Source organism: Mirounga leonina, unplaced genomic scaffold (genome assembly GCF_011800145.1).
Source record: "Mirounga leonina isolate KUSES-001 unplaced genomic scaffold, KU_Mleo_1.0 Mir_224, whole genome shotgun sequence".
In the NCBI taxonomy this organism is placed as follows: domain Eukaryota; kingdom Metazoa; phylum Chordata; class Mammalia; order Carnivora; family Phocidae; genus Mirounga; species Mirounga leonina.
In genome coordinates, this window is record NW_023270615.1 from 15,047,564 (window position 1) to 15,067,098 (window position 19,535).

General features: G+C 40.2%; 1 protein-coding gene across 3 annotated transcripts in view; it reads left to right on the forward strand.

Moving 5' to 3' along the window:
• The first annotated feature begins 59 nt into the window (after positions 1-59).
• The window catches only part of JAK2 (Janus kinase 2), a 152,141-nt gene continuing 132,665 nt past the window's right edge, over positions 60-19,535 (forward strand). The window contains exons 1-2 of one of the 3 annotated variants that reach the window (XM_035029150.1): positions 60-569; positions 876-955. The gene's annotated coding sequence lies outside the window, so the exon portion shown is untranslated. The remainder of the gene's footprint in view (positions 570-875; positions 956-19,535) is intronic. The other 2 variants (XM_035029147.1, XM_035029148.1) reach the window with 2 other exon arrangements.

Here is a 19,535-nt window from a genome sequence, read left to right on the forward strand (position 1 = left end):
CCCGCGGGTCCGCCTCAGTCGCCAGTGAACGTGCCGCCTGAGTGGAGGCCGACTCCGACGCAAAGAGGGCGTCCGAGCCAGCATCGCCCGAGGCGCTGAGAAGCCGGTGTGGCCCGGGCGAGGGTGGAGACGGCGCCTGTGACGACGGGCTTCCCGGCTGCCCGAAGTGGGAGTGGTGTGGGCTGGAGGAAGGAGAGAGGAAGAGGAGCCGAAGGGGTAGCGGCGGCCGCGGCCAACGGCTTCCCTGGGCGCTGACAGGCTGGGCCGGCGTCCGGCGCGCTCCAGAGTTGGTGCCGCCGCCTCGGCCGCTCGGCCCTGGGCCCGCGCTCGCGGCGCGCGTCGGGGCGGAGAGCTGCTGCGGCCGCGCGGGCACAGGCCCGGGGCTCGCCGGCCAGGGATGTGAGTGGGAGCCGACCCCGGCGGGAGGGCCCGGGAGGGCCCAGCCTGGCGGACGCCCGGACCCCTGCCCACGCCGGGGGCTCCGCGACTCTCGGCCCGCCGCGGGCGCCGGCTCGGAGCAGCCCCTGCGGGCCTGGGGGCGCGTCCTCGCCGCGGGATCGGTGCCGCTGGTGCGTGCGATTGCTGCGTGGTCTCTGGGTGGGGGGCCGCGGTCGACCGCCCACCTCCCTCCCGCCTCCTGACCCCCGCTGCGCCCCTGCTAGTGGCTGTAAACTTCTCGGCGAGAAGACCTTCCTCTTGGAGGGGAAGCCGGCCACGGCGTGCTTGCTGTTGCTGTTTGCGTCCCGGTGTGCCTCGTATCCCCCATCCCTCTCCCCTTACAGCTCTTTAAGATGTTGTAGACGTCGGGACAGCCTAGGGAAGAGCATCTATTTCCTCTGGATTTCTGCGGTAGTAACGGCTGCTGCTTTTTTTAGGTTTCAGAAGCAGGCGAGGGAGCAAGATGTGAACTGTTGCGCTTCTGAAGAAAAAGGCCCTTCCTCCCCTTCCCGCGAAGGTGGGTTTGCGATCCTGGCTGCTGGGCTGTGCGGCGGCGGGGAGGGCGAGTGTGGCGAGCCGGGAGTGCGTGCGTAGGAAGGCTGGGAGCGTGTGTAGACAGGCAGGGCTGCTGGCGGTGTACTCCTCTGAAAATGGCAGTGCGAACTTAGAGTGTTGGTCCGGGAGGGCGATTCGGGGTGTTTACTGTTGCCCTCTGGGATCCCGTGAGAGACATTCGCTGCTTCCTTCTCCTCTGATCATACAAGTCACAAGGCTTTGCAGAAGACGCGCTGCCAGTTACCCTTTCTCCTCGAGCAGCCAGAGACGGTTAATCTTTCAAGGAGGAACGTTTTCAAGTAATAAGAGATACCTGTTGAGAGAACACGTTGTTCTCGCTGGGGTTTCTGCTACCACATTGAATGCTTCCTGGGTGGTTTTATCTGCTTGAGTTTGCTGTGTCGGTTGAATTTACCCAGTTTGCTTTCCGGTGGTGGTTAATCAGTCCGGAGAAACTCCTTTTCTCTGAATGAAAGGACAGAAGCGGCTGAATATGTCATAGAGGGGAGGAGAAATGTGGAGAAGGAAACTGGAAGTGGGAATAAGAGAGATGACAATTGCTTTTGGTTTCTTAATAGGTTTGTGCAAGTGAGTCGTTGGGCTCCTGCAAATATCCTATGCAACACCCAGCAGATCTGAAGATGAATAATCAACTTTGATCTCTCTTTCCCCACCCCCTTCACCTTTTATCACGAGTGTGAAAATCACTAGCTTGCATGTGCGACGTGTCTGTTAGAGTGTAACATACCGTAAACTGCATGTGTCCCACACTTGCCTTAATAGTACAGGAAAGCTGCAGTCCTTGCTGACTACATAAGAATGTGAACCTTGTTTTTGTTCGACCTGAATGTCCTGTGTTTGGAGTTCATAGCATGTTAAAATTAAAATGAAAACAAACGGAACATGTTTGTTTCATACAAACAAACATGAAACAAACAGTTTGTTTCATATGCTGGGTTTTCCTAGTGACAGAGACGGGTGTCTCAGGTATGGGAAGGGAACATGGTATCTCTTCTCTGCTTCCTGGCTGTTGCTGAAAGGGGGATGCTCTTGAGGCAGAGTAGGGAAGCGCATTGGCTCTGGAGTCAGATCTGGGTTTGAATCCTGGTGTTCCTGCCACTTAATAGTTGTATTATTTAAAATGTCTTTGAGCCTCACTTTTCTTAAAAGGTCGTTGTGACGATTCAGTAAGATTATGCAGGGGAAGTGGTGCGTTGCTTGGCTGCTGTTGAAGTCTTGGCTGCTGTCATGGGCCGGGCAGGCAAAGGAGATTTAGAGAAGGGCTGAATCACTCTGCATAAGGTGGTCTGCCAGAGACCAGTGTTTCTTCCTCTTTAGTAGAAGGAAAAAAAGCACTTACAGGTCTTGAACTGGTCCACGAGGTCTTGGAGCCTTTTTATGGAAAGGTTCTGCTCTTATCTCTCCTTGACACCCCTTCCCCCCCCATTGTGCCGCCTCTACCAGCTATTGGGCTGCCCTCTTGTGGTTAACTGTGCTAAGAACTTTCTTCTGCTCCTCCCCTCTTACATTTTTTTTTCTCTTTTTAGGCCCCTTGCCTTTGCTCCCAGTTTCCCAAACTGCGTGCTGAGGTGCCCCAGAGCAGCAGTGAACTCAGGCTTGAACTTTTAGTTTGAGGTAGTTCACCGTTTCAACATTAAATCGACACATTCCTTTCTACAATGCCCTGTCTTTACAAAGCTGTTTTTTTAGATTGCTCTGATAAAAAGCAGCTACTGCATGAGAATCAATGTGGTACAGGAAATCAGAGTGTGATGTTGTCCGGTTTGATTCCCAGAAGTTGTACAAGGCCAGACAAGCACTAAGTTGTAAGGATAGTAAATGGTTTGAATTCACCCACTGAAGTGTTTCTTTTGGCCTAGGAGTGCTGTGAAAATGCTACTAAAACTAAGAACTCCCTGAGTGGAGAAAGTTTGGGGACCTTTGCCTTAGCTTTTGGTTGACTTTTCTGATACACACAAAAATTTTTTTAAATGGAAAAACTGCATTTTTTAATGTTGGTCCCTAACTGATTCCTGTCCCCACCAAAAGTATTGATACAATTATTGATAAAATTATTGATACAAAGCTAGTACCAGCTGATCATGGTTTAGTATATTTCCTCTCCTATTTAATATCTTTATAACATCTGCCCAGTTCTTTCATTTTAAAACGAATTCTATTGCTTATTTGTTTTTCTAGTCACTTCCTGGTTTTTCCAGTCCTGCTTTTCTAGTATTTTTGAATGTCTCCTAAACTCACCATGCCCCAAATGAAAAATCATCATTTTTATACTCTTTTGGAATTTCCTTCTGTCCTGCTCATATAGGCTTTAAATTAGGTATCATCTGGGATGCCTGGGTGGCACAGTCGGCTAAGCATCTGCCTTTAGCTCATGATCCCAGGGTACTGGGTTCGAGCCCCACATCAGGCTCCCTGATCAGCGGGGAGCCTGCTTCTCCCTCTCCTACTGCCTGCCGCTCCCCCTGCTTGTGCTCTCTCTCTTTCTGTCAAATAAGTAAATAAAATATTTTTTTTAAGTAAATAAAATCTTAAAAAAATAATAAATTAGGTATCATCATTAAACTACCTCTTTCATTCACCTCTTGTATTAAGCCATTCAACATGTCCTGTCCATATATCTTTTGTCCCTCATAGCTCTGCTTACCTAGTTTACCCCCAGGACTTATTTCCTCAGCCTAGAATATTGAAAGTCAAATCAGCCTCTCAGAATCCAGCATCTCTTTCTTCTGTTTATCCACAATAGAAATGTCACTAATACTCCTTATTGTGGCATTTCTTTGTCCCCAGATCTTCAGTGGTTTTGCACACTCTACTTGTTAAATTTAACTTCTTCTTCTTGGCTCTCAGGATACTTGGTCATTATTCCTGCCCTATTTATTCAGTCTTTAGTCTAAGGACCCTCAAGGAGCATTCTCTGCTGTAGTCTTCAAGCTGCTTTCCATATTTTCTAATAATAGTTATGCTTATTTCAGCTTTTAACTTCCGTTTATGTTTTCCATCCTTCTTCCACCAAGCCCAATTCTGTATCTGTACCACTCACTCTTCCATAATGAAGTAGAGCCTCAGTCTCATCTGAAAAAACGAGGATGACTGTAGTACTTTTTCCATAGGGTTGTAGTGAGAATGAAGTAAACTAATACATTAAAAGTCTTCAAGACCAATGCCTGGCACATTAAGCACACCTTAAGTCTTAGCTTTTATTATTGTAATTATTAATTATTGTTTATTAATTATTAATAATTGTTATCACTATTATTATTACTAGTATTACTATGACTATACTCCCAGTTAAAATTCTACCTCATTTCTGAAATTGTTTCTCACTAAATATTACCTTTTCCTTTCTATATTTCTATTGTTCTTTTAAGTCACAGAGGATCTTCACATAGTTTATTTATATATCCTGATTTGGTTGTTTGATAATTATTTCTCTAGTGTTAACCTTATCTTTTCTAGTTGATTGTATTTGCTGTGAGGAACACATACACAGAGTGCTGAACACATGAGGAGCATTCAGTAAATGTTGTGTATTAGACAGGAACTTTAGTCAGTCACCAAACAAATATTTATTAATATCTACAATGTAGAAGGTACTTTGCTATGTTCAAAGAGATGCAGAAAGATATAAAATAGGTTCCTTTAATTGAGAACTTAAAATGTAACTGGGAAGACAAGATAAATAATAAAAGTTATAGATACTTGAGACCACTTAAAGTTGAAGTGAGCAGGGAAGGCTCCAGAGGGGAGGTAAAATCAAAACGAGGCACGATTTGATTTTGCATAAGAGGAAGACCTTGTACAGGTGGTAAACAGAAGCAGATTATGCACAACATTTTCACAGAACTGCACATAAAACAATTTGAAATGAAGGTTTGTATGGCAGGGTAGTAAGAAAACAGGTTGATAATATAGATTGGAATTAGATTATGGATGCCTTTAAGGGCTAACATGAGAAGAATGTACATTACTCCATAGGTAACAGAAACTTTAAAAGTTTGGATTGAGAAAGAGCATGCTAAAGGGAGTATTTTAGAAAAAACAGTGGCATGAGTGCTGTGTATGGTATGAATTGGAGAGAGAAGTGATAGAGCTAGGAAAATAATCTAGGCCTGGTGTGTGGATTTAGTGAAAATAGGACTGGAGAGATGTCACATAAGACCTCATTATAGACTGGATAGGAAAGGAGCATGTGGTGGGGGGTAAGGGGGAAGAGGAGTAATCAAAGATGACTTTGAAGTTTTGATCCTCAATGACATAAGAAATTGAAGAGTATTGGAGTGCCAGGACATCTGAGAATATCTGGGCTAGTCCATGGATTTTGTGCATTAGGAATCTGAGGCCCGGAGAGATTTAAAAATGTGTCCAAAGTTACTCAGCTAGTTAGTGACAAAGAAAGAACTAGACTTTTTTAAATGGCGGTACTGACAGAGATAGGAATGAAAGTATTAATAGCTGTTTGAAGAGGTACAAACGGCTGGACTTCTATTTTGGATATGTTGAGTTTGAGGTGACAGTGGGATAGTCAAGTGAAAACAGATAGCTAGGCAGTAGATGAGTAGAACGTGGTAGAGAAATTTAAGGCTGGAGTTGTGGTGGTCAGAAAGAAGAGCAGGGGACCTGAAATTGAGCCTTGGGGATTGCCCATAATTACAGGGTGAAAGAAGAGGAACTAGCAAAAGAGACCTAAAAGGAGTGGTTGGCCTGAGAGGCAAGTGTGTGGGTAGGTTAAGAGGGTGGGAATGATTAACATGTTGATCATTGTTGATCACTGCTAAGAAATGAGAAGAGTTAGAACTGAAAAAAGGCCTTAAAAATGTTCCTAACATGAAATCTAGAAAACTAGAAGAAGAAAATTGCTTGTATTTTTCCCATGCAGAAATAGCCACTGTTAATATTTTGTTCTCTCTAGTATAATAGATGACCTTTGGATTTGGCAGTTGGGTGAATAATGGAGACTTCTATCCAAAGTTCTCATCGCTGGTACTAAAGATGAGAATTTTAGGCATAATAAAGACAGGAATGTATTTTTGACAGTGTTTGTCATTCATCTGTGTCCTTTCATATCACACTATGTAGGTACTGCTATTCCTTGTGGGAATTAGCCTTACACTTACATTATTTGAATGAGTAGACATTCAGTGGTTCTTATTAGACCTTTAGTGGTCTAGCAGGTTGGACAAGTGATCTCTGGGTGCGTTTGTATTGGTAAAATCTGAATAAAATGGTAAGGTATTTCTAAAAGGAAAGAGAAATCCTTGGTAGATAACTTACAGAAGTGAAGGTAGCATGGTAAAAGTGTTCAGATTGGGAGAGCTGGAAAGAGCAAAAGGAAGCATTATCTGTTATTAAAGCCTGTGCAGTATAGTTATCAGAGGTAGACTAGGTTGAGATAGTCCATGGGCTGTTTGTTTTGCTTGAATGCTTATTTTGATTTCCCAAGGACATACTTTGGCCTGCTTTTTTGCTATCAGTCCTTGGGATTAGGGTATTCATTATTGCTTACTAAATGACTTTAATAAATTCTGATTATGAAATAAAATACCACTAGGTTATATTTTGTAATTTGAAAGTCAGTGTGATGTGAAGAAGTGCACTGTTTTGGAAATCAGGGGGGAATAGGGACTAACTGCTGTCAAAATGAGTTTGAGTAACTCATGTGATCATTGAGCCTTTTTCCCCCCTCATTTGGAAAATGAGGGAATGGAATTAATCTTTTTTTAAAAAACTTTGTTTACTTTAGAAATGTGGAGTCATATGGTAAAATGTGAATAAACTTAAGTAATGGCTTACTACAGTTTATAGCAAAAAACAGCCTCTTGTACCTCCCCTAATTCTGATGCCTGTTTTCCAGTAAACCACTTTCAGATTTCCTAAGTGTCTTCTGGTGCTTACCTCCATATTTCTAAATAACATAATCCACCATCAGTAACACCCCTCCTCATCCTGTATCTGTGCCTATACTCTGCCCTTTTCCCATTTATTTGTTAAAGATTTTATTTACTTGAGAGAGAGAGCAGGAGAAGGGGGAAGAGTAGAGGGAGAGGGAGAAGCAGACTCCCCGGTTAGCAGGGAGTCCCACGCTGGGCTCAATCCCAGGACCCTGAGATCATGACTTGAGCCAAAGGCAGATGCTTAACTGACTGAGCAACCCAGACACCCTTGCCCTTTTCCCCTTTAAAATTAATGAATTGGTCAGTGTTGCATCTAAGGCTTCTCCATCTACTTGTGTAGAGAAACCCATCTCCTTTTGCCTTCATGGACTCTGCTATTGTATTTCTCCCTCTTTTTCTTGCATTTTCAATTTTTCCCTCTACTGGCTCATTTCCATTAGTATGTATTCTGGTTGCTATTGCTGTTTGCTATCGCAAAACTTAGTGATATAAAACAACTATTTTATTAGGCTCACAGATATGATGGGTCAGTAATTCAGATAGGGTACACCAAGAATGCCTTGTTTTTATTCCACAAAGCCTAGAACCTCAGTTGGGAAGACATGTTGGCTGGGAGTAACTTGAAGGTGGGGGACTAGAATCATCTGGAAGTGTCTTCACTTACATGTTTGGTAGTTGATGCAGGCTGTTGACTGAGATCTCAGCTGGGCTGTTAACTGGAGCGTACTTGGGGCCTGGACTTCTGTACAACATGGGAGCCTCATTGTAGTTGGCTTTCTTAAATGGTGAGTTGGGTTTTAAAAGCGAATGTTCAGTGAATATAGGTGAGGTAGGGATTGGACTCCACCTGTTAACTGGTCACATGTGAAAGAAAACCTGTGGGATGAGAGATACTGTTTTGTCCATCTCTGGACAATACTGTTGCCATAGTTTGCCTTTTTTGCCACACTTCACATGCCTCTCACATGTAAAATACACTAACCCCTCCTTGGAGACCTCTAATTTACATCCCATCAAGACATCAGAATCTAGTATCTCATCATCTAAGTCAAGTCCAGATGCTGTTGAGGTTCCTTGGGTCTGGTTTCTTGAGAATTATTACTGTTTAATCAAGACCTGTGAAGAGACAAGGACTAGGCCCCCACGTGATTAACATACAAAATTGGAAACGCACATGTTAATTGCAGTAGAATTCCTGTTCAAAAAGAGGGACAAGGGAGGCATATGGTAGTTACTACAGCAGTTCTGAAACCCAGCGGGGCACATGTTGGCAGTTCCTTGACTGGGGCTCAGTCCTACTGCCTGTAAGTTCTTCCAAGTGGGCCATGACTGCTTCTTTTGGTTGTTGATTTCACCTTCTGAATTATTCTTTTTTTCCCAAAAGAACTGAGCCGTCTTTGCAACTGAGTAACCATCTGAGCTTACTTCCTGCCTGTCTGTAGTCATTCAGTATCCAAAAGCCTCACTTTAGGTAGTTACTCTCCCTTTCATTCTAAGCTGATGTAGCTCTTTTAAAAAGTTGGTGGACTTCCTGTGTATCAGTTCATAATCTACTCCATCAGACAAAAGCCATACCTACAAATCTCTTAGAGGAGGCTTTTCTTACCTTAGGCTCCCTATGTGGAACAGGACCCTTAAGATCCTTAGGTAATTTTTTTGTCTGAAAGGATCAATGAAGTACTTAGATCTTTCTGAGGTTTTAACAGTGGATCTTATAATCCCACTCTAGATTTAATCTTTGCCCTGAAGCTCTTTCTTACTTTAAGAACACTTTGCTGGCTGAGAAGGGTATTCTGAGCCCTTTACATTTACTTGAAATTGCATTCAAAAAGTGAATGGCTCATTCTTTAGTTCATCTCTCTACTCTCTCAACTAGAAAGGCAACTGGAAGAAGCCACTTGTTTCTTCAGCATTGTACCTAGAATCTCCTTAACTCATTAGGTATGCATTACATTTCCCATGTTACTGTAGGTGACGGTTTTGCCAAACTTTTCGCTATTATATAACAAGGGTCTCCTTTTATTCTGCTTTCCAATAGCATTTTCCTTCCTTGCCTTTAAACCTTTAAACTTGCCGATAATGTTGGTTTGGGGACCAGACTGAGAATCACTGATTTGAAACAGGTTGGCACAGGAACAGCCCTTTTGTGTCTATGATGTTGCCGACACAGCTTTTCTTGATAGGCCTAGTACAGTCTTGGAAACAGGGTTGCTGTGTGCTGAAGAGTCGGACAGTAGCTCGTAGCCTTGCCTATCTTAGGTAGTTATGCTGTGCTCTTTTTTATTGGTGTACTATGTTTGATTTGTCCCTGATACCTTTGGAGTTTTTCTGAGAAATGGAGCAGTGGTGCAGCATCAACTTATTAAAACACATTTTAAGCCTTTAAAAAACCAAACAAATAGGGGTTGGCAAAGTTGTTCTATTAAGGACCAGATAGTAAATATTTTAGGCTTTGTGGGCAAGATTATCTCTGCAGCAACTACTCAACTCTACCTTTGTGGTACACGAGCAACAATAGACAGTACATAAATGAATGGACTTCTAAAGATTTATTTACAAAAGCAGTCAACTGGCAAATCTGACCTGTGGGCTGAAGTTTGCCAGTTCCCATTTTATGCCACTGCTTGACTCCACAGTATCTTCAAGCTACTGCCCCATTGTCCATTCTCTTTAAAACTCTTTGAAAGAGTTGTGTGTATTTTCTCTTCTTTTTATTCACTCAAAAATTTATCAACTTTTTTTTAAAAAAAAAGATTTATTTATTTAGAGTATGTGAGAGAGGGGTGGGGCAAAGGGAGAGGGAGAGAGAAAAACTCAAGCCAACTCCACACTGAGCACGAAGCCCATGCGGGGTTCAATCTCATGACCCTGAGACCATGACCTGAGCCAAAACCAAGAGTTGGGTGCTCAACTGACTGAGCCACCCAGGTGCCCCTGGGCACATAATATTCTGAAATAAAATGCTGAGGATATAATGAAAGCCATGATGTAAGCTATCATTTTTAATATCTTCATAGTATTTTTATTGGCTAAGTACACAATATGTTATCAAATCGCTTTAATGTTATTTAAATTCTTTTTCATTATTATAAAGTGTTTCGTAGAATTCATAAATATGCATCCCATTACTCTTACCTTTTTTAAAAGGATAGAGTCTTAGATATTGTTTCTTTCATATCCTTGCCAGCACTGGGTATTGCCAGTCTTCTTAATCTTTGCCAGTCAGATAGGGCAAAAACAAACATTTTTATTTACCTTTCTCTGATTATTAATGATGTTGACCATGTTTTCATTTTATGGAATACTTGTTTTTTTTTGTGAAATAACTGTTCATGTTCTTTGTTTTTTTTACTGATTAATTTGATTATTTTTAAACCTAATTATATTAAAACTTCATAGTGTATGTTTTCTCAGCTTTTAAAAAACTTTTGATTACAATGTTTATAATTTTATGTGAGTTTTCAGTCTATTTTCTGTATTGTTATCTCCTTAGATGTTAGGTTTGGAAATGATGTACATATACAAAAGATTTTTTGGGATAGAAATAATTAAAGTGGATGGATTTAAAACACACCAAAGAAATTTACTGAAAATATCCAATGTCAAATGTTTAAGGGGGCAAATAAGAAGAACAAGAGCTGATGGCAATGATTTTTAGAGTATTTACAAATATTACAAATATTTGAAAATGTTTTAAGTCATTTTTGAAGAGAAGTATAATAGAAAAGTGAAATAAATGCATATACTCATTGCAGAGATTGTTTTCAGTAACAGTTAAATGTACTTTGAAGTAATGTTTAGATTTTGTTATGTTTACTTTTAGTTATTTTTTTAATTTTCAAGCATATGTTTCCTTAAGGTCAGTTTTTATAAATATTCCGTATGTGCTCAAAAATATATATTTGGTGGAAGGTTGTAATATATTGTCATTTTTCTAGGCACACAAAAGGATTGTGTGCCTTTTATCAGTTTATGGGACTCTTAAATATTGGAGATACCTACTCCTTTATTGATAAATGAATTTCAAATATTTTGTCAGTCTGTATCTTTTGTTTTTATTTATGGTTCCTTTTCTCTAGAGAGATTGAAAATTTAATGTAATAGATTTTTTTTTTTTATTTGAGAGAGAGAGAATGAGAGAGCACATGAGAGGGGGGAGGGTCAGAGGGAGAAGCAGACTCCCCATCGAGCAGGGAGCCTGATGAGGGACTAGATCCAGGGACTCCAAGATCATGACCTGAGCTGAAGGCAGTCGCTTAACCAACTGAGCCACCCAGGCGCCCCCCCCCCTTTTTTTTAAATGTAATAGATCTTTTTCTTTATTGTACATTTAGAAAACTTGAATGACTTCACTGTCATTAATATGTATAAAAAGGCCAGTTATGTAAGATAGTAGGGAGAAATGGAGACCACGGGGAACTGGAGATCCATGTTCTGCCTAAGGCATTGAAATTCAAGTGGTCATAAAAAAACCTTTATTTATTTATTTATTTGTCAGAGAGAGAGAGAGTGCAAGCACGCGTGCATAAGCAGGGGGAGCGGCAGGCAGAGGGAGAAGCTGACTCCCCGCTGAGCAGGGAGCCCGATGTGGGACTTGATGTGGGACTCGATCCCAGGACCCTGAGATCATGACCTGAGCCAAAGGCAGATGCTTAACGACTGAGCCACCCAGGCGTCTCTAAAAAACACTTTATTAGCCAAAGTAAATATGGACTCATACAGCCAATTTGTGTGACTTTTGTTATTATGAGTTTTGGGTTTCTCATTTTGTATAACAAAGTTTTTTGTTCCAGGTAAAAGTCCTGTCAAAGATTCTTCCAGTATTTTTATACTTTATTTTGGAAATATTTTATTTTGTCATAGATAATTTATTTTTTTTATATAAAGTGTAAGTTTAACATGTTTTCTCTGGTTGTACTGTCAGTTATGCTAGTGCCTTTTGTAAACAAATATCTTTTTTTACTGTATTGAAATGTCATCGTTATTACCTTAAGTTCCCATATATACTTGGATTTATTTCTGAATGCTGTTTTGGTCCACTGATCTATGTGTATACCAGTACTGTTTTGGTTACAGTTTTTTTATAGTAAGTTTTAATATATGATGGGGTAAATTTCTACGATATTTTTCTGACAAATGTATATATGACAAATACGACAAAGAAAAAATAGGAAAAAGCCACAGACAATTCATAAAGAAATATACATGGACAACAAGTATACCTGCTTATCTTTACCAATAATAAGGAGACTCCAATTAAAAATAAGAACTAATTTCTTTCCTTCTTTCCCAGTATAATATTTCTAGTGGCTGGTTTGAATTACAAGCTATGCAAAAAAAACCCCAAAAAACAAACAAAAAACCCATTCATAATGGTGAGAACTTTTTAGTGCCTATCAAATTCACATAGAATTTAACAGGATCTGCATTTTTAAAAAATACCTCTGTTGCATTTAATCTTGTGATTAGGCGATACACATGTCCCTACCTAATCAGTGAGATTCTTGTGTTATCCCATATACTTCATTAGTCCTTTTGTACTATTAAAGCTTTTATACAGCTTTTAAAGCATATTTTAGATAAGGAAAGAGGCTGTGTATGCTCAAGTAAAAGAAAAATCAGCAAATAACCAACCGCATTTTGTGTACCATCTTTTGGTTTAATGTATCAAATTCACAGAGGACCTTTTTCTTTAGCAAACATTTCTAGGATTTGGATAATTGAAGTACGTGATACCTCCCCTCCCACAACCAAAGTACTTTGGTTTTAAAGCATTCAGAACCCCTGCCTTTACAAAATGTAGCTGATGGTTTCATACTAAATGTACTTAATATAAGAGTCTCTACCATTTTTGACTTCATAACATTTTTTTGTCTAATATTTATATTCAAACAAAATGTACAGCATAATGGATTGGATGGTGTGAATATGAGATAAAAACACTTAAAAAGTTATCTTTTTTTAAAAAGTTTTTTCTCTAAATTAATTTCCCTGTATTCTAGGTAACTTACTTTTTTTTTTTTTTTTAAAGATTTTATTTATTTTTCAACAGAGAGAGACAGTGAGAGAGGGAACACAAGCAGGGAGAGTGGGAGAGGGAGAAGCAGGCCTCCCACGGAGCTGGGAGCCCGATGCGGGGCTTGATCCCAGGATGCCGGGATCATGACCTGAGCCGAAGGCAGACGCCTAATGACTGAACCACCCAGGCACCCTAGATAACTTTATTTCTAGACTCCATTTTTCATATGCCCTCTTAGGAGGACATTCTGTTTTTGACAAAAGAAGAATGTTCACTCTCTCTTTAAAGAACATACAAAATTGGGGCACCTGGGTGGCTCAGGCGGTTAAGCTGCTGCCTTTGGCTCAGGTCATGATCCCAGGGTCCTGGGATTGAGCCCCGCGTCGGGCTCCCTGCTCAGCGGGGAGTCTGCTTCTCCCTCTCCCTCTGCCTGCCTCTCTGCCTACTTGTACTATCTCTCTGTCAAATAAATAAATAAAATCTTTAAAAAAAAAAAAAGAACATACAAAATTCAATCAGTTTACATGTAATTGATGTTATTAAAAATAGTGTAACTCATTTTTCAAGCAGAAATTGAGGAAGAACAAGTTGTTCTTCTTTTTTTTTTCTTAACATATAATGTATTATTTGTTTCAGAGGTACAGATCTGTGATTCAACAGTCTTGCACAATTCACAGAACTCACCATAGCACATACCCCCCCCCAGTGTCTATCACCCAGCCATCCCATCCCTCCCACCCCAACCCCCACTCCAGCAACCCTCAGTTTGTTTCCTGAGATCAAGAATTCCTCATATCAGTGTGTCATATGATACATGTCTTTCTCTGATTGACTTATATTGCTCAGCATAACTCCCTCCAGTTCCATCCACGTCGTTGCAAATGGCAAGATCTCATTCCTTTTGATGGCTGCATAATATTCCATTGTATATATATACACCACATCTTCTTTATCCATTCATCTGTCGATGGACATCTTGGCTCTTTCCACAGTTTGGCTATTGTGGACATTGCTGCTATAAACATCGGGGTGCACATACCCCTTCGGATCCCTACATTTGTATCTTTGGGGTAAATACCCAGTAGTGCAATTGCTGGATCATATGGTAGCTCTATCTTCAACTTTTTGAGGAACCTTCATACTGTTTTCCAGAGTGGCTGCACGAGCTTGCATTCCCACCAACAGTGTAGGAGGGTTCCCCTTTCTCCGCATCCCCGTCAACATCTGTCCTTTCCTGACTTGTTAATTTTAGCCATTCTGACTGGTGTGAGGTGGCATCTCATTGAGGTTTTGATTTGTATTTCCCTGATGCCGAGCGATGTTGAGCACTTTTTCATGTGTCTGTTGGCCATTTGGATGTCTTCTTTGGAAAAATGTCTGTTCATGTCTTCTGCCCATTTCTTGGGTGTTGAGTTTGATAAGTTCTTTATAGATTTTGGATACTAGCCCTTTATCTGATATGTCATTCGCAAATATATTCTCCCATTCTGTTGGTTGTCTTTTGGTTTTGTGGACTGTTTCTTTTGCTGTGCAAAAGCTTTTTATCTTGATGAAGTCCCAATAGTTCATTTTTGCCCTTGCTTCCCTTGCCTTTGGCGATGTTTCTAGGAAGAAGTTGCTGCGGCTGAGGTCGAAGAGGTTGCTACCTGTGTTCTCCTTTAGGATTTTGATGGACTCCTGTCTCACATTTAGGTCTTTCATCCATTTTGAGTCTATTTTTGTGTGTGGTGAAAGGAAATGGCCCAGTTTCATTCTTCTGCATGTGGCTGTCACATTTTCCCAACACCATTTGTTGAAGAGCCTGTCTTTTTCCCATTGGACATTCTTTCCTGCTTTGTTGAAGATGAGTTGACCATAGAGTTGAGGGTCCATTTCTGGGCTCTCAGTTCTGTTCCATTGATCTGTGTGTCTGTTTTTGTGCCAGGACCATACTGCCTTGATGATGACAGCTTTATAATAGAGCTGGAAGTCCGGAATTGTGATGCCGCCAGCTTTGCTTTTCTGTTTCAGCATTCCTCTGGCTATGCGGGGTCTTTTCTGGTTCCATACAAATTTTAGGATTATTTGTTCCATTTCTTTGAAAAAAGTGGATGGTATTTTGATGGGGATTGCATTGAATGTGTAGATTGCTCTAGGTAGCATTGACATCTTCACAGTATTTGTTCTTCCAATCCATGAGCATGGCACGTTTTTCCATTTCTTTGTGTCTTCCTCAATTTCTTTCATGAGTATTTTATAGTTTTCTGAGTACAGATCCTTTGTCTCTTTGGTTAGATTTATTCCTAGGTATCTTATGGTTTTGGGTGCAATTGTAAATGGGATCGACTCCTTAATTTCTCTTTCTTCTGTCTTGTTGTTGGTGTATAGGAATGCCACTGATTTCTGTGCATTGATTTTATATCCTGCCACTTTACTGAATTCCTGTATGAGTTCTAGCAGTTTTGGGGTGGAGTGTTTTGGGTTTTCCACATAAAGTATCATATCATCTGCAAAGAGTGAGAGTTTGACTTCTTCTTTGCCGATTTGGATGCCTTTTATTTCTTTTTGTTGTCTGATTGCTGTGGCTAGGACTTCTTTTTTTTTTTTTTTTTTTAAAGATTTTATTTATTTATTTGACAGAGAAAGACACAGCGAGAGAGGGAACACAAACGGGGAGTTGGAGAGGGAGAAGTAGACTCCCTGCCGAGCAGGGAGCCCGATGCGGGACTCGATCCCGGGACTCCAGGATCATGACCTGAGCTGAAGGCAGTCGCTTAACCAACTGAGCCACCCAGACGCCCTGTGGCTAGGACTTCTAATACTATGTTGAACAACAGTGGTGATAGTGGACATCCCTGCCGTGTTCCTGACCTTATGGGGAAAGCTCTCAGTTTTTCCCCACTGAGAATGATATTCGCTGTAGGTTTTTCATAGATGGCTTTTATGATATTAAGGTATGTACCCTCGATCCCTATACTCTGAAGAGTTTTGATCAAGAAAGGATGCTGTACTTTGTCAAATGCTTTTTCTGCATCTATTGAGAGGATCGTATGATTCTTGTTCTTTCTTTTGTTAATGTATTGTATCACGTTGATTGATTTGCGGATGTTGGACCAACCTTGCAGGCCAGGGATAAATCCCACTTGGTCATGGTGAATAATCCTTTTAATGTACTGTTGGATCCTATTGGCTAGTATTTTGGTTAGAATTTTTGCATCCATGTTCATCAAGGATATTGGTCTGTAATTCTCCTTTTTGATGGGGGTCTTTGTCTGGTTTGAGGGTCAAGGTAGTGGTGGCCTCATAAAACGAGTTTGGAAGTTTTCCTTCCATTTCTATTTTTTGGAACAGTTTCAGAAGAATAGGTATTAATTCTTCTTGAAATGTTTGGTAGAATTTCCCTGGGAAGCCCTCTGGCCCTGGGCTTTTGTTTTTTGGGAGATTTTTGATGACTGCTTCAATTTCCTTAGTGGTTATAGGTCTGTTCAGATTTTCTATTTCTTCCTGGTTCAGTTTTGGTAGTTGATACATCTCTAGGAATGCATCCATTTCTTCCAGGTTATCTAATTTGCTGGCATGTAGTTGTTCATAATATGTTCTTATGATTGTTTGTATTTCTTTGGTGTTGGTTGTGATCTCTCCTCTTTCATTCATGATTTTGATGATTTGGGTCATTTCTCTTTTCTTTTTGCTAAGTCTGGCCAGGGCTTTATCAATCTTGTTAATTCTTTCAAAGAACCAGCTCCTAGTTTCGTTGATCTGTTCTACTGTTCTTTTGGTTTCTATGTCATTGATTTCTGCTCTGATCTTTATTATTTCTCTTCTCCTGCTGGGTTTAGGCTTTATTTGCTGTTCTTTCTCCAGCTCCTTTAGGTGTAGGGTTAGGTTGTGTACTTGAGACCTTTCTTGTTTCTTGAGAAAGGCTTGTATTGCTATATACTTGCCTCTTAGGACTGCTTTTGCTGCATCCCAAAGAGTTGGAACAGTTGTGTTTTCATTTTCATTGGGTTCCATGAGTTTTTTTAATTCTTTAATTTTCTGGTTGACCCATTCATTCTTTAGTAGTATGCTCTTTAGCCTCCATGTATTTGAGTTCTTTCCGACTTTCCTGTTGTGATTGAGTTCTAGTTTCAAAGTGTTGTGGTCTGAAAATAGGCAGGGAATGATCCCAATCTTTTGGTACCAGTTGAGACCTGATTTATGACCTAGGATGTGATCAATTCTGGAGAATGTTCCATGGGCACTAGAGAAGAATGTGTGTTCCATTGCTTTGGGATGGAATGTTCTGAATATGTCTGTGAAGTCCATTTGGTCCAGTGTGTCATTTAAAGTCTTTATTTCCTTGTTGATCTTTTGCTTAGATGATCTGTCCATTTCAGTGAGGGGGGTGTTAAAGTCCCCCACTATTATTGTATTGTTGTCAATGTGTTTCTTTGCTTTTGTTCTTAATTGGCTTATATACTTGCCTGCTCTCATGTTAGGGGCATAGATCTTTACAATTGTTAGATCTTCTTGTTGGATAGACCCTTTAAGTATGATATATTGTCCTTCCTCATCTCTTATTACAGTCTTTGGTTTAAAATCTAATTTGCCTGATATAAGGATTGCCACCCCAGCTTTCCTTTGGTGTCCATTAGCATGGTAAATGGTTTTCCACCCCCTCACTTTCAATCTGGGGGTGTCTTTGGGTCTAAAATGAGTCTCTTGCAGACAGCATATCGATGGGTCTTGTTTTTTAATCCAGTCTGATAGCCTGTGTCTTTTGATTGGGGCACTTAGCCCATTTACATTCAGGGTGACCATGAACGATAGGAATTTAGTGCCATTGTGTTGCCTGTAAGGTGACTGTTACTGTATATTGTCTGTGTTCCTTTCTGGTCTGTGTTGCTTTTAGGCTCTCTCTTTGCTTAGAGGACCCCTTTCAAGATTTCTTGTAGGGCTGGTTTTGTGTTTGCAAATTCCTTTAGTTTTTGTTTGTCCTGGAAGCTTTTTATCTCTCCTTCTATTTTCAATGACAGCCTAGCTGGATATAGTATTCTTGGCTTCATATTTTTCTCATTTAGTGCTCTGAATATATCCTGCCAGTCCTTTCTGGCCTGCCAGGTCTCTGTGGATAGGCCTGTTGCCAATCTAATGTTTCTACCATTGTAGGTTACATATCTCTTCTCCCGAGCTGCTTTCAGGATTTTCTCTTTGTCTCTGAGACTTGTAAGTTTTACTATTAGATTTCAGAGTGTTCACCTATTTTTATTGGTTTTGAGGGGGGTTCTCTGTGCCTCCTGAGTTTTGATGCCTGTTCCTTTCCCAAATTAGGGAAGTTCTCTGGTATAATTTGCTCCATTATACTTTTTGCCCCCCTCTCTCTTCTTCTTCTGGGATCCCAATTATTCTAATGTTGTTTTGTCCTGTGGTATCGCTTATCTCTCGAATTCTGCCCTCGTGATCCAGTAGTTGTTTATCTCTCTTTTTCTCAACTTCTTTATTTTCCATCATTTGGTCTTCTATATCACTGATTCTGTCTTCTGCCTCATTTATCCTAGCAGTTAGCACCTTCATTTTTGATTGCACCTCATTAGTAGCCTTTTTGATTTTGACTTGGTTAGATTTTAGTTCTTTTATTTCTCCAGAAAGGGTTTCTCTAATAACTTCCATGCTTTTTTCAAGCCCAGCTAGTATCTTTAAAGTGATGATTCTGAACTCTAGATCCGACATCGTACTAATGTCCATTTTGAGTAGGTCCCTGGCAGTCGGTACTACCTCTTGTTCTTTTTGTTGAGGTGATTTTTTCCATCTTGTCATTTTGTCCAGAGGAGAATAGATTAATGAGAGAACAAAATGCTAACAGGGTAACAATATCCCCAGAAAATATACTCTAAACAAATCAGAAAAGACCTGAAGCCGGGGGAAAAAGAAAGGGAAAGAAAGAAAAAAGAAAAAGCAAAAAAAAAAGAAAAAGATAAAAACAGGAAAAAAAAAACAGCACAAAACAAAACAAGAAAACAGAATATGATCAAATATGATCAGGCTGGTATATAGATCAGTGCCACGCACTAGATTTTGGGTGTATTTTGGTCCGTTAAAAGATAATGCTTTCCAAAATTTTAAAGAAAGAGAAACTTATATATGTACAAAAATAAGGGTTGATATGATGAATATGACTGTAAAGATGAAAATTATATAAAAATTTTATAAAAGGAATTGTTAAGAAGTTTGAAAAAAGAAAAGAGGATTTAAAAAGAAAAAAAAGGGAGAGAATGTTTTCAGGCAGGAGAGTAGAACAAAACCATACACTAGAGATTTAGTGTATATTTTGATCTGTTAAGAGGAAACCATCTCAAAATTTTAAAGAGAGAACAACTTATATATATGTGCCAAAAATAAGGGTAACTACTATGAAGGTATAGAATATGACTCTAAAAATGAAAAATAAAAATGTTTTTTTAAAGAAGGAATTGATAAGATGTTGGTTGAAAAAGGGAAAAAAAAAATCAGAAAAAAAAAGAAAGTTAAAAAAAAATTAACTTTGAAAGACTAAAGAATCATGGTAAAAAAGCCATGCATTCTATGTGCATTATTCCCCTAGCGCTGGAGTTCTGCCATTCTCATTGATCGGTAAACTTGGTCTTGGCTGG